General features: G+C 37.4%; 1 protein-coding gene and 1 pseudogene across 8 annotated transcripts in view; both read right to left on the reverse strand.

The window, feature by feature from the left end:
* Positions 1–16,491, reverse strand: part of Ate1 (arginyltransferase 1) — a 106,319-nt gene that overhangs the window by 60,505 nt on the left and 29,323 nt on the right. The window lies entirely within an intron of this gene.
* Positions 5,777–6,326, reverse strand: LOC138803848 (large ribosomal subunit protein uL24-like; annotated as a pseudogene).

A 16,491-nucleotide genomic window follows, 5' to 3' on the forward strand; every position in this document is an offset into this window, starting at 1 on the left:
AATTTCCTCTTTGTTGCCATCATCTATGCTTTGCACAATCTACGTTAAATTGAAAAACATTTTATTTATAGAAACACTAAGCAAACCAAAGGATAAATGGCAAAGTCAGAGAAAGGGGAAAGGAAGGGGGAGGGAAGAATGGACAGTGAGCGGCAGGGGGATGGGGACAGTTTACACAGGTACAGGGGTATACAGGTGGCTTGAAGGATTAATGTATAAAGTTCTATGGCACAGGAGGATAACTGTGGTTGACAACAATTAAAATTAATATTTCAAATGACCCAGTAGAGAGGATTTGACTGAGCCAAATAAGAAGTCTAAGGGACAAGTCTGCCAATTACTCTGATCAGATTATACCTGATATACATATTTTGAAATGTCTCACTGCATCCCATAAGCATATACAATTACTGTGTGTCAATTAAAAATAAATATTATTTAAAAATTAAAATCTTCAATTTACTTATTTTAATATTTGAAAATAAGAAATGTAAAATTGCTTCTGTTCCACATGAAGGATGGAAAGAAATGATGTGTGAGAGGAAGACAGAGAACATAAAAGGTAAAGGCTGGGTAGAAAATGTGGTGTCCCCATGCTGCCACTCAAACCTTTTCTGTGACACAGCAGCACTGACAAAGCACAGGATTCCCTTGTTTTTCCTAGGTACAAATACCTATGCAAGTACAAAGGGCTACCACACTTCTTACTAGTTAAAAGAAAGTAAAAGGTTCCTATCATTCTCATAATATAACTATAATCCTAAAGAAGAACTCTAGAGATTTTGGAGTATAACCATATTTTTATAAATTCAGCTAAAGGACATTTCTCATTCTAAAATTCAACATGACTTTAAGGGCAACTATTCATAAAACTTATCATTTTACCACACAATAAAATATATGAAGGAGTACAAAAAAGTTTAACTAGAGACTAAATGGAGATTGTAAATGAACAATTTTAGTATATAAAAACAACTTGTATACCACTTTTACACAATTAAAATAACTGAAAATGTATGTAGATAAAAGCTGGAGAGTAATAAAGGAAAAATTTAAAAGCATGTTTGTGAACATCAAAACTAGAAAGAAGATCTATGATTCAATACCTCTGGTGAAAATATATGCAAAAAGCTTTACTAAAATATTAGCAAAGCCAAACCAACAAAAATTACTTATCCTGTCCAAAAAAGATTTCAGGTATTCAAGACTGGTTTAGCATGAGAAAAAGAGGAAGAAAGAAGGAAAGAAAGGAAGAGGCTCAGACAAAACTTTGAGACACTAGCAATTCCAAAACTACAAGCAAAAAAACAGAACTGTGGGTATGACTCAAAGGGTAGTAAGCTTGTCTAGGAAGCATGAGGCTCTAGTTCCAATCATTGTACCACCAAAAAGAAAAAAAAGTAAAAAGTAACTAAGCATACACACACAGAAACTTTATTTAAATACATGTATTAGGCTAAAGATGCCAATCTGACGGACTATATCCTATAAAAGACCAAAGTAAAGTAACAGCAAAAGATCAGTTAAATGCAGAGGCCTTTTAGGTGGTAAAACTGTTCTGAATGGTAGCAGTAGATATATCACACATTTATCAAAACTCATATAAGTTTTCAACCCAAAGTGTAAATTATGCAAAATTTTTGAAAAATCATCTAAGAAGTTGACAGATCCCATAAAAGCATTCACGACGTGAGAAGAGACTCTAACAGCATTACAAATGTATGGAGAATCTTACTAAAGGAGCCAGGTCAAACTACAGTTCCCATTTTAATATACAAAACAGGTATTTCAAGACTTTCCCAAATGAGTTCAAATTTGTGGCCACACAAAACCATGCACATGGATACTTAGAACTGTGTTATAGTAATTGGCAAAACCTAGAAGTACTCACATGTCTTTCTCCAGGTAAATGGGTTAGCAAACTATTATAGTCATATAAAGGACTATTACTGACTGATAAGAAATGAGCTAGCTATCCAAGATGGGCGCTCAGCCCTGTAATCCTAGCTACTCAGAAGGCTAAGATCTGAGGATCAAGGTTCAAAGCCAGCCTGGGCAGGAAAGTCCATGAGACTCTTATCTCCAATTAATCACCAGAAAACCATAAGTGGTGCTGTGGCTCAAGTGGCAGAGTACTATTCAAGCCCCCACTACAAAAAAAAAAAAAAAAAAAAGCTATCCAAGTAACAAAAAGAAGGAACCTAAGCATACTGCTATGTGAAAGAAGTTTATGTGGAAGGGTTACATACTGTGATTTCAACTACATTAAATTCTTGAAGAGCAAAACATAGAGAGAATATATTGATCAGTGGTTACCAGGAGATGACAGGAGAAAGAGAAGAACAGATAGAACACAAAGATTTCTGTACAATGCAGTAATGGTGGATACTTCTCTATGCATTTGTCATCATGCTGAGAATGAACCATACAAATAATGAATCCTAATGTAAACACTTTAATTAATGATAATAATGCATCAATATTGGCCCAACAGTTGTAATATATTTACCACACACTACTATGGCTTGCCTATTGTTTACTACCTCCTAAAATTGTGCTGAGACTGAAGCCCCACTATGACCTACTCAGAGGGATGGGGGTGAGACTTTGAGGAAGCAGTGTTCTGCCCTCCGGAACAGACCAATCCATTCACACAATTAACAGATGAATGGGTTATTTTGAGAATGGATCTGCTATACAAGCCAGTTTGGCTGGTTCTCCTTCACGTTTCTCTCTTTTGTCACTATGCCCTCTAGTGCCTCAGGACTCTGTCTAAAGGAAGACCATCACAGATTCATAGGTATAGTCATTCAATCTTGAACCAGAACCAGGAACCGAACAAAACAAACCTCTCTTCTTTGTAGCCTATCTAGACTTTCGTATTGTGTTAATGGAGAGTAATCTAAGATGCACATTGAAGATATAAATAAGGGAAATGAAACTTTTGTAAAGCCAATTAAATCTACTAATACTTTCAAAATCTCTCATAAAAAATAAAATAACCTGTTGCTATGGAGTTCTCAGAGGTTCATTATACTCTTCTGTGTATGTTCCAGAAGATCCACTTTTTTAAGGTCTGAGGATGTAGCTCTGTGATAAAGCACTTACCTAGCAGGCACAAGGACAGTCCTTAAAAATAAAGCCTTTCAAGATTTAAAGCTTCATTTTTAGCTATATTCTATTTTTATGTCTATTGTTATATCTCATTTTGTAAACTATTCACAAACAATGTTATTATGCCATTATTCAATAACTGTTCAATGGTACCCTCAGAAAAAAATATTAGTACTTATCACAAACTAAGACGTTGCTATCTAAGTTCACAAACATTAGATATCATCTACAATACACATATTCAATTTCAACTTTCGTATTTGGTGGAATCACTTTTGAGAAGGAATACATGAAAGGTTAAAACTAAGTCATCCCAAACTTGGAACTTAGTTAGCCTCTTACAGGAACAGAATCGGGGTGAGGAAAACAAAGGGGGATAGGTTAAGATTCACACAATTTGAGTTTGAGTGGTTTCACTAGGCAAAACTGGAGTCCATGTTAGAACCCGGAGATAGGAATTTCCTAAAGTAGATTGTAAATCCTAAGGCACATAGAAATCACAAGAGAAACTATGGGTCAAGAGGACAAATGCTCTGCTCATAGGCAGACTGATAATAGGCAGCGTAGATGGATTTTATCCCTCCTTTCAGGGAACACTGGGTTACAGCAGCCATCTCTGCATCTCCTGTTCACTTATTAGAAACTAAGCACTTCAGATCTCAGCCCCATCCCGACCTACAGACTCAGCAACCTACATTTTAACAGTATATGCAAACATTCTGTTCTCACATCTGAGTGTGATATACTGACTTAGACAATAAGCAGGAGACAAGCCACCCTGACTGGATGCAAAGTCCAAGTAAGATCAGGAGGCAGTAGGAAAAGAGATAAGGCCTACCAGCTGAGGCTTGAGAAGATGGGCACTTCTTCTCTCCCCCTTCTTGGTAATGTGCCTCATCAACTAAAGGCACCCAAGACAGTAAGAAGGGAGGAGGTAGTTCGAGACCCTGTGAACAGAGATCTTCATCTTTACATAGGTCTAACAAGTAGCCTGACTTTGGGCCAATCAAAAAACCAACCAGAAAAATGTCATGTCAAAACCAGCTTTACAATGTCGGTGTGTGTGGGGGGGGTATAATTGGGTGGGGGGAGGGGGGTATAATTGGGTGGGGGGAGGGGGGAGGCGGGGAAGGGAGGTGAAGGGTAAACAAAGGAGGAGGCTGCAATGCTTGGTAAGAAATGTATGCATTATCCTGCCCATGTAATTGTAGCCCCTCTGTACAGTATGTTCTCAAATAAAATAAAATTAAATTAAAAAAAAAAAAAACCAACCAGAAAATACGTGTGTGTGTATTTGTATATTTGGAAAAAAAAAAAAAACTGTAAGGATCTCAAACATAAAACTGTTTCTTCCAGAGTGTTAGATTAAAGAGAGGAAAAAGAAAGGCTTTCATATTACTTTTGCGATTACTGAGTGAATTAGATCTACATATATTACATATCTACCAGAACAAAATACATCCATATAAATTATGCAGCCACTGATGAAAGGGGGTACTCTCCAGCTTCCGCAGTCCAACTAGGTCATTCTCTTAAATGAGTCTTCCAAGAGACTCAGTCCTCTTACTAGAAAAGCCGCCCTAAGTCACTGTTTATTATTATCTTGAGAATTCTGCCCCATTACATGGGAACTTTAGCCTTTTAACTAAGGCCTTTTAAGGTCAATATTCTTCTACTGTCACAAACCACAGGAAATAAAATTACATATTATGAAGGAAAACTCTATTAGGAAAAGGAGAGTAAAACAGATTCTTACCTTAATACTATGGCCTCAAACTCTTACCTGAAGCCCCTTCATACTTAAAAAGTTACTAAAGACTCCTGAGAGCTTGTGCATATTAGATAACGTCTACAGATGTTTACAAATTAGTTTTTAAAACTGAGATATTATACACACACAGATATAACTTCAAAACCACAGTAAATCAAATGTACTTAACACATTTAAGGAGGGAAAACAAATATCAAATAAAAAATAATCTGGTGGGGCTGGGAAGGTACTCAGTGGTAGAGCGCTTGCCTTGCATGCATGAGGCCCGGGTTCGATTCCTCAGCACCACATAAGCAGAAAAGGTCAGAAGTGGCGCTGTGGCTCAAGTGGTAGAGCGCTAGCCTTGAGCTGAAGAGCTGAGGGACAGTGCCCAGGCCCAGAGTTCAGGCCCCACAACCAACAACAAAAAAAAAAATCTGGTGAAAGAAGTGGCACTTTTGCAAATCTTGTTCCTACCCAGTTTAACAGAGGCTAGACAGCCCAACCCTTACATCTTCCTCTGTATCTGTCTGTTACCAAAAAGCAGCTTCTGGAAAACAGATCTGTAAGGATGCCAGTAAGGCTAATGTGTTATGGAACAATGAAAACAATGCTGACACTAAGGCCCCTCTGAAAAGGCCTCAGAGACCTCCAACAGTGGTGATCATACTTCTGAAGACTACCAGCATAAACATATTTTTAAAACAAAGAACAAGAAGAGGAGGATTCTTTAAGCTATAAAGTTATGGTAAGTTATAGTTATAGTTATAAAATGGGACCTTTCTTGAGCTTGGGATTTAAAAGTCAAAAGGTATGGGTTTGAGCCTAACTCTACTATATGCTTTCTACTTTAAGCAACAGCGTAATTTAAAATTTCAGTGTCTACATTTTTTTCAAAAATGTTTTATACTACTACTTGCTTTTCGGTAGTAGTGAGAAACAAATGACAAAGTGTAAATGAGACAGATCATGAGCAGATTTAGGCCAATATTTGCTTTTGATTTTTTTTTCATTTAAGAAGTTTTTTTTTTTAATCAAAGATGTATATAAGATTATTTCACTCCTGCATATCTTCTCAATTGTTTCTTCCTTGTATTTGCCCTTTTCCTTTCCTACTTGGTGGGATTTGGCTTTCGGTTCCAGGATCTTTTTGCGGTCTTTGTCCAGTTTCAGCCTGGTGATTACCACTTTGCTGGGGTGAATGCCCACATGGACAGTGGTACCATTGGCCTTTTCCCACTGTACCTGTTTAATGTAGATGATATACTTCTTCCTGTAAGCCTGAACCACTTTGACAATCTGAACCTGCATCTGACATCTTTCCAGATGGGCATAGACTGCACATTGTACTTTTGCTCAGCTCTTTGGAAGACATAATCTTCCTATGAATATGGGAAGGTGCACTGAAATGCCTTTTCCGGTTCTTGCTCAGGTCAGAAGTGACAAAGGGATTGAACTTCATTTTGGCCACTCAGCGATGGCCGAAGAGGGGTGCTTTTGATTTTTAAGGGTTTGAATGACACATTCTCAAAGATCGTGCTTACAATACATCAGTAGACCATTAAAAAGCAACATTATCAAACTACTCATAAATGAGTCAGTGATGTGTTGAGCAGTATCTAACAGTTTTCTTTCTTAGGTCTGTAGTGTGCACAGTTTTGGATATGTGAAGGAATTAATCAGCAAAGTCATTTTTCACAAGTTCCTCAATTTCAAGGATTTAGCTGATAACAGGAAAAATAATAAAACTCACCTCTAGTTATATAGAAGAAAAGAAAAAAAAAGAAAGCATTCTAGATGTTGGAAAAGGATGGTGTACCTTTGGTGATTAATGAGCTGTGCAGTACAATACCAAAGGTACCATGTAGAAATGACATCAATATTAATAGGCCAATTCTTGCTTCCAGCTAGACTGCTCCCTAAATGGGCACATATTTACTCTGATAAAGTACACCTGTCTCCTTATTCTCCCGTCTGCATGTACCTTAGCTATGCCCAAAGCAAATGCTGGGAAGAATGAGGAGACTAGCAGAGAGGAAGGAAGTGATGAGGGGAATTAAAAGCTGGATAAAGACTTTAGTTGAGAGCAAAATCCGAATTTTCCTTCCATGCAAAGAAAAATACCTCTCCCAGTGCCTAACCAGCACAAAATCTAGAATTAGACAATTAGTATCCTGAATGTTTTAGTGATCAATGTTTTAATAAAGCCCTCAAAGTTGAGATACCCGATTAAAATACTACATTTTAAAAAGCACTATTTGTGTAACTGTTTTACACCTTTCACTAAGATTCATGAACTACTATACTAAAATCTAGATTCATTTTAAAAAACAAATATAAATAGGTAAAAAGCCAACATAATATCAAAATCTGCAAGATTTCTCAAAATGTAAAAAACCTAACTTTATGAGAAAATACAGAAAAAATAAAGTTGAGCTTGGAAATGCAAATTATAACATTTATTACTAATATGCCACACTCTTACAGAAATGATTATAAAAAGCAATTGATTCCTATTTGTCTAGCAGATCTTGAATACACACAAAATATATCACCAGTGAAGAAATTGCATGATATTTTTTCTTATTATTTCTTCTCTTTCCATAGTTTTTAGCATAGGCATTAGCAATAAAAACCAAAGAGTTTTAAAAAGCAAGACTAAGAATTACTAAATGGAACAGTAGTAGAAAAATACAGAAGTAATTACTAATTACATTAGTAGGTATGTTAGTGCACTTGGGCTACTTTAACAAAACACATTTTACTGAATAACTTTTCAACAACAGAAATCCATTGCTACAATATTCAAGGTGCAAAAAGATGTAGTGTTTGGCGAGAGACTGTGACTCCCAGATGGCACCTTCTGTGTATGCACATGGTGGTAGGGCAAAACCTTCCTTCCTTCAGCCAGCAGCAGTAATCCCATCCCTGGGGGTAAGCTTTTCGTACATGCAACTGCCCCACTATCACACTGGAGATTTGCTTCCCACACATAGCTGGGGGCAGGGACACACAATACACATCAACATCCATACTAGAGCATGGCAGTCTTTTGGTGTAGCTTGGCAAAGCATGATCTTCTATTTTACAATTCTATGTGGATAGAGGTAAACCTGTAGATTTCCAGCCAGGGCAACAATTAAGTCCTATTAAGTCCTATAAAATAAACAATTAGTTTTTGTCTAATCTAGCAATCTCATATCAATCTTTTATTTACTAAATTATATGCACAGCTATATCTATGGCCTCAGATGCTCTTTATTCTAGTTTTAATGTCTTTCTTTCTATTACCTAATGAGACAAATAAATCGGACCTGTATTCATGTTCTATCTGTACAAAGATCATGATTTTCCCTTTTTGCAAACTACAGTGACCAGCTCTGGAAATGAGCAGCATGGTCATGTCTAGTGAGCTCACATGACAGAACTAAGCAACATGGCACACGCCTCCCAGTCTGTTAACTTGGCATGGCTCTTCTATACTCAGAGATCCCCAAGCAGCAGTGGAACTCTAATATTGCTTCTGGGTTCCTAGGTCTTATTCTCTCTATTAAGTGTGTGGATCTGACTGACTCATGAGCAGTAAATTACCCTAACTATGGTAATAATAGTTAGCTTTGACTTATGGGTTCGATAAGGGCTTTGCTCAAGGTCACAAAGCCAATTTAAGGAAATGCTGGAAAGGAATAAAACCTAAATTTCCAACTCAGCATTTTTCTTGCTGGACTCTGCCTCTGTGGTACACTTAAACACAATCACATTGTATTAGTGCCGCTCAAGAGAATGAAATAAGAGACTTAGCAATTTACAAAACAAAGGATAAGCAAGAAACTTATTTCTCAAAAACATAATTTAAGAATTTAATTGTTTCAAAGAGATAAAAGATTTATCCTAACACCTACAACCTAAAGCTAGAAGCACGGTAACAACAAAATTTTAACTAAACTTTGCAAAGCTTAATTGACTGAGGAAGGATTTATAGTAAACGTTTTAAATGCATCTAAAAAGAAAATTTTACTTCTGTAATTTATTCACAACAAATACATAAATATCAAATTGCTAATCTACCAAAGCAATTTCTATTAATCTGACATTTGTTTACACCTTAAATCCTAACTCTCAAAATCAGATGTTTCCATAATAGTAACAGAATCCCTAAACCTCACAATTCTCCAAACTATGCAATATTTATTGAACACTACAAACACACCTTAGACATCACTATCTCCTTATTTAAACCCTTATTTCATGTCAGTTCAATCTGAGATTCCCACTTTTTCAGTCTTTTCTACAGGGAAAACACATCCTAAAGTGACATCCCAGAATGAGAAGTCAATGAATGCTGAGATCAAACAAGACTGATGTCCCCATGGAAACTAATCCCTCCCAGGATTTACTATTCAAACATATTCTGAAGCATTCATGCACATCTAATGGGCAATGAAAACTGTCAGGGAAGATGACCCTAATTTCCAACACAGTGAAATGGTTCTTGGAGTAATGCTGACTATTACTACTGCTAAAGGAAGACTGACCCAGTAAATCGCTATCCTAGAGATGGGGGGGAGGAGGGACAAGATGGCAGAGTAGCAACAGGGAACAACCCAAGCACACTTGGATCAAACAGAGGTACAAAGCCTTAGCATGGTACTCCACCCAAAGAGGCACCAAACAAATTATAAACAACCAGATTGGCACTAACCAAGATTCAAATTTAAACATCTATAAGACTTGGGTCTGAGTTCTTTCATTGATTTTTTTTCTTTTGTTTTTTCTTCTTTTCTACCTGGCTAAAACAATGTACAGGCAGAGGACATTAGGAAAACAATCCCATTTTCAATAGCCTAAAAAAAAATACTGAGAAATAAAACCTAACCAAGGAAGTGAAAGACCTCTACAGCAAAAATTATAAAAATCTGAAGAAAGAAATCAAAGACAACATCAGGAAATAAAAAGACCTCCCATATTCATGGACAGGTAGATATTGTGAAAATGGCCAAACTGCTAGAGGCGATCTACAAAATTCCCATCAAAATCTCAATGATGTTCTTCATTGATAGAGAAAGCAATGCAAAAATTCTTATTGAACAATAATAGACTTCAAATAACTAACACAATTTTAGGTAGGGGCAGGAAGTAATGCTGATGGTAGCACAATCCCAGACCTCAATTTCTATTACAGAGAGCTATAATAACAAAAACAGCTTGGTACTAGCACAAAAACAAGCCCAAAGACAAATGGAACAAACCAGAAGACCCAGAAACAAGCCCATCTATTCAACAAGGTTCCAAAAATGTAAGTTAGAAAAACAGCAGCCTCTTCAGTAATTGGTATTTCTACATCTACACACAGAAAACTAAAATTGGATCCCTGTTTTGACACCATAGACCAAAATGGATCAAAGACTTTAACATCAGACCTGAAACTCTGAAATCTCTACAAGATGGAGTAGGAGAAAACATTAAAACATATAGGCATAGGCAGCACATAGAAGAGACTTAACAAATGGGATAATATAAAAACAAAGAGTGAATGCACAACAAAAAACATAATTATAAAATTACAGACAGGTTGGAGGCATGGCTCAGGTGGTAGAGCTCTGCTAACGAGTGGAAAGCAAGTTTGAGTCCCATCTTGGATCAAAGAGAAAAAAAATTTACAAAGACAGCCAACTGAGAAAAAGATCTTTACCAAGTATACATTCAACAAAGGCCTAATATGCAAAATATACAAGAAGCTCAAAAAACTAACTCCCAACCCCACCAATTGAATAATCAATAAATGCACAGAGGGGCTAAAGAAAAGACTTCTCAGTAGTAGTAGTTAAAAATGGCCAATAAACACATGAGGAAATGCTCAACATCCCTGGCTACAGTTAATGAAGAGTTCTTTTTCTTATTGATGCTAACTTAATTACATTTTCACCTCTTTCCAACTTAGTGAGATTTGTGTGTACTGAAGAAAATGTTGTCCATGCAGGATACAGTGCTTGATAGATATCAATTAAGAACAACTGTATGGTAGGAAGTATTATTATGTACTGCATTACTTCTATTTTTCATTTTGCCAAAATATTCTCTCAATTACCCAGAAAGTTGTCCTAAAATCTCCTAAGTATTTTTTGTTCAGTTCTATTAGGCTTTCTGTCATGTTTTGAGGCTGTTCTGTAGTGTATCACACTCTGGATTATAATGAACTGACATTCCCATCATCATGAAACTTTCCTCTCTTCTATCTCTATCTTGAGACGTACTGTCTAATGTGCAGTCTCTCTAATTGGTTACATTTACCTCTTGTATTGTAAGGTGTTCCTCTAGCCTTGTACTTTTAACCCAGTCACATTTTATTTAAGGTGGATCTTCATTTTTTTTTTTAATCTAGTGTGGCAGAGTATTTAGGCAATATCCATTTAAAATTTTCAGACCTTTCAAACCTGGTTTCTAAAGAACTCAGTAGCTGTGTGTGAGCACTAGCTGCTGTTTTGGGACAGTGTAAAGAGTAAATGTTTCCACCAGCAGAATTATTATTTACACATTGTGTATCTGATGTAATAATACATATGGGTGTATTTGAAGATCATCTTGCTATTTCTTATTTATACTTGTCTTTTGTTCATTTTGCCTTCTTATTCTTGTATTGGACTGAAAATGATTTATTGTTGCATTTTAACTTTCACTACCATCAACTTCAACTATCAACTAACTACACTTCCTTTCTTTTTAGTACTGCTCTAAGAAATGGTTTCAGTGAGGAGAATGCTGCCATCTACTGGGCAGAGGCCAGAAATGCCATGTTTCCTACAATGTGCAGGATAACTTCTGTAACAGTGTATCCAAGATACCAGTAGATCTGAAGTTGAGAAATAGTACTCTTGCATTTACCAAATATACCTCTAACTTGTCACCATCTTCCTTCAAACACTCTTCTACTTCTTCATGTAATTTATCCCCCCTTCTTACACTGTTATTATTGTAACAGATTACCAGCTGTGACACCAAGCTCCCAGTTCCTTCCTGAGAGGTAGATAGACGAGCTCTGCGCTAAGCAGTTTCCTATATGACAGCTGCTAACTTCTCAATAATTATATTTTCTAACACAGATGATTTTAATTAATTTAAAATGAAGGAACAAGGACACAGGGAAACCTAAGTGATCCATGTTCACACATAGTTTAACTTTTGTTACAAATGCCTCTCTCCTGGAGCTCCATGCCCTCCAAAAGTGATAATGAGACAGCACCCTACTGGACTGACTGGTAAAGTCACTCAAGAGAGAATTTCAAGAATCTCTGGCCTCTGATATACAATCCCTTTTATTTACCTACATTTAATTGAAGACATCTGCCAGTGGTGCCACGCAAAATGTAATTCCGACTGAGAAATGTCAATAAAAAGGTCTGGAAGGCAGAGGCCCGATGTAAACCTAGCAGGGAAGCACCCCCCAGCAGCTATAGAGCCACACAGAGTTAGAGTAAGGATGGAAATATGCTGCCTGACTTGATGAGGTGATAAAAGCTCTTTTCCCATAAAGCTTAATGAGCGCTATTAGTCTTCAGCTTACCGGAATGTAAAAGGGTCAGCCCTGGAGAGGGCAGTGAGACTCTCCACACAAGGTCCATTCAAATGACAACGGATCACATTACTCATGTCATTACTATAACCTGACAATTTCATTAGATTCATGTGGCAGTTAAATATTTAGGACTTACAACAAAGGGACATGGTTCATTCATGGGAGTTTTTACGGACAAGGTGAAATTTAGCATCAACTTGATTTTTCAACTCTAAGTCTCATGTATTTCTTTTATTGTCTCTGTCACACTACTTTTCTTCAAAATCAGGGAAAGTGCTGGATATTAATTAAACATTTACAGACTTCCAACATTCTCTGGCCTAGGGTTTCCTTTGATCTCAGACACAGTGTGGTGAAAGGCCCAGTCCTGAGGCGAGGGTTACTGAAGGGAGACAGGGGTTTGGCCACTGCTGACTAAGCCACCAGGCATCCTCTTCAGAGAGAAGATCATTGCTCAACACAAGCCTTTGGTGCTGGGGGGGGGGGGGGGGCGGGGGCGAGTCGAAGAAGAAGTGAAGGAGAAGACAGTGATGACGACATCGACCACAACAATAACTACCTTAAAAACAAGCCAGGCAGGATGGCACACTCCTGTAATCCAGCTAACTAACTCAGGAGACAGAGGTAGGAGGACTGTGTTCTAAGGCAGGTCCTGGACAAAACCCACAAGACCCTGCCTAAAAAATGACTAAAGCAAAAGGGCTGAATGCATGGCATAAGTGACAGAGCACCTGCCTGCCTAGCAAGTATGAGGTTCTAAGTTCAAACCCCAGTACCATGAAAAATCAAACAAACCAACAACAACAACAAAAAAGGCAAATTAATCAACAGAAACCCTCAAAGCAAACCACCAAAGAAAAGAGAAGTGCATTGATAATCTTTAATTTCTTGCAACTTAGCCAAGGTAAAACATGACTCAAATCTAAAGTGGAGAAAACTGACAAAAAGATTACTAAACTTTGATCATAATATTTTCCTTTGCCAAACATTAAGACTTTCATACATATATTTCCAATATTTAGCCAGAGTAATGAGCTACAACTAAAATACACAGATTTTCTTGGTTCACTGAAAGTGTAGCTGCAAAGTCAAAGCTCCAGTTAAGTAGCTATAATCAAGATAGGACAGTCAACCACCCTTAGAATCAAAATACTAATCTTGTCCACTGTTTAGCTGAATCTTACCACACTGTAGATAAAAAAGTTATTCTCAGCCTTAGCCCCATTTAGCTCCTATTTATCTGTTCATTCATTCAGCAAATATTTATTATACCAGTGTACTACATACCAATGCTTACTATACTAAGAATGGAAAAAGAAGAATAAAAAATGGTGTGTCTTATGCAGCCCACACTGGAAGTGTTCCTTGGAGGCATTTTTGAAGATGGCTGCTTGCCTAGAGAAGGACACTTCTAGCTCCAGCCCTTTACTGATCCTCTGTGCAGAGAGGCAACTGGGTGAAACTCCTTCTGCCAATCACCCTTCCTCCCAGCCCCTCCTCTAAGCTCTAGTTGAAGTTTTTTGACAGAAATAACATTAGTAAGTGACATGCTGGCAGGTCACATCTGTAACTGTAACTATTCAAGAGACTAAAATTTCAGGTTTGCAATTTGAAGCCAGCCCAGGCAGAGAAGTCCAATTAACAGACAAAATGCTGGAAATGTAGGTGTGACTCAAGTAGTAGAGTTCTACTAATAACTAGAAAACAAAACAAACAAACAAGAGGGTGTGAAACTCTTGAGTTTAAGCCCAGTACTGGCATTAAAAAAAAAAAAAAAAAGAGGAGGAGGAGGAGGAAGAAGAAGAAGAAGAGAAGAAGAGGAGGAAGAGAGGAGAAATTGGTAACATTAATTTTATCTCTATCCATTGTGGATCTTCAGTATTCTGTATTTCTCCTTCCTAATTTCTGCGTTTTTAAATTAAGACATGTTCATAATTTTGCATACTGCATTTGCCTCAATATAACACTGGCATCTTGCATACACTATTTTTTAGTAATTCAAGAATGCACATTCGTGATCTCCCTTTTAAGATTTAAGATGTTCTATCACATCTAGGTAACATGATTCATTTGCCTCTTTTGTTATTGTTGGGTCAGTTAGGTTGCCTGGTCATGATTTTTTTGCCATTATAAATAATGCCATATTAAACTATTTAATGCAAGTACTGTCCTCGTCTCTGAAGCAATGACTCTTAGATCATTACCAACCACAGGTATGAATGGACACAGACCTGTCATCTCATGACTCACAGCAAGGAAGCTTCCCAATATCTCATCCCTTCTTCTCATTCACTTGAAAAGCATCTTGATAAATGGTTTTAAAAAAACTGCATTACTGATTACTAACAGTTAAACTTTTAAACACATTATCACTATCACCTATCCTAAAAACTTAAAGTGAATGTAAAGGAATCAGTCAAGATCAATATGCTAAGCATAGTAACTCTTTTCATCATACTTTTCCCAACTCCCTCCCAGTTATATTTATCTTCATGTATTTTACATAATAAAACTCCTCCTCTCTTTGGGAGACTTCCCACTGCTTCCTTGGTTGGAGGTACTTCCTTAAGGAGTAGACAAGAAAGCATATTATCTTCAGGTTTCTTGTTATGCTTTCTTTTTTGGACTTCACTCTTAACACTATTCATATCTAAATTCTATGTTACAAGCACTGTGCTCAGTGTTAACTACAAACCACCTCAACTTAATTTTAATAACCTTGTAAGTATTATCTCCATTTTCAGATTTAAAAACAGCAGCACAGGACTGCTGATTTCCTCATGGGCTACCCACTTCTTTCTTTTCAAAGCCCTTGATACTGGATGTTAGAAAATAGGACCATGCTTTTCTGGTCATAAAAGTGGGACTAAAACTCCCTGGTCTGGTTTGTTTCTCATGGTGATCACTCAAACTGGTCAACAAGAATGTTCCATGTGCCAGAATGGACCATAATTTATCATAAGCAGTAATAGTTTTAATAATTAATCACACAATGTTCTAGAAACAGAAAAAAGGACTACCTCCTCAATGTAAAGAGGTCACAGACAATCTTCAGTGCAGAAGAGGAAAGGATTTGAACAAGTCTGAGGAGAAAGGGGACTTGAAAAGGAAGAAACAAAGTCAGAAATGTGGGCTGAAATGCAAGTTATACCTGCTCCCATTTCTGTCACCTTATTTGAAAGAAGGCATTATTTGCATTTTAAATATGAAAAAATGGAGGCCCAGTGTCATATGATTAGCAAGTGATGAACTTTTTTTGGTGATGGTCCTGGGGGTTGAATCCAGGGCTTGGGTGTTATCCCTGAGCTTTTGCTCAAGACTAGCACTCTACTACTCTGAGCCACAGCGCCACTTCTGGTTTTCTAGGAGCGAAGTAGAGATAAGTCTCATGGGCTTTCCTGCCCAGGCTGGCTTTGAACTCTGATCCTCAAATCTCAGCCTTCCAAGTAGCTAAGATTACAGGTTTGACCCACTGACACCCAGCCACTGAGCCTTTTTGATCAAAGCTTGCATTCTAGCACAGCTCCTCAATTTCCAGCTTTTTCATAATTAGAGATGCGTCTCATGGACTTTCCTACCCAGGTTGCTTTGAATCTCAATCCTCAGATCTCAGCCTCCTGAGCAGCCAGGATTACAGCTGTCTGCCATCAGTGCCTGGAAAAGATGCACTCTTAAACCCAGGTTTGGTTCTAGACCAATCTTGTCTTCACACATACTGGCTCCTCCTCTACTTCTTTCTAGTCCTGCCAATCACCTCCCAGTTTCTCTGCAGCTTTAAATCACAATGCCCTGTTCTCTAAACATCTAAGAGCTTTTCTTCATCTCACAAAGAACTTATGTTATAACAGAAGCTTAATACCATCTAAGTCCTATGCTCACCTCCTAGCAATCTGAAAGCAGTCTCTCAAACAACATGAAATTCCTTGGTAACAGTATTTGCCATGACTTCTCTAACCCTCCCTTTAACTCAAGGAAAGCTTATGGTTAATGAAAGGAAGAGTTGATGAGAATCTGCACTGTTCTCATAATCCAATGCTGTCTTCGTGGCCCACTT

Source organism: Dipodomys merriami, unplaced genomic scaffold (assembly GCF_024711535.1).
Source record: "Dipodomys merriami isolate MVZ:Mamm:240054 unplaced genomic scaffold, mDipMer1.0.p SCAF_35, whole genome shotgun sequence".
NCBI classification, from domain to species: Eukaryota; Metazoa; Chordata; class Mammalia; order Rodentia; family Heteromyidae; genus Dipodomys; species Dipodomys merriami.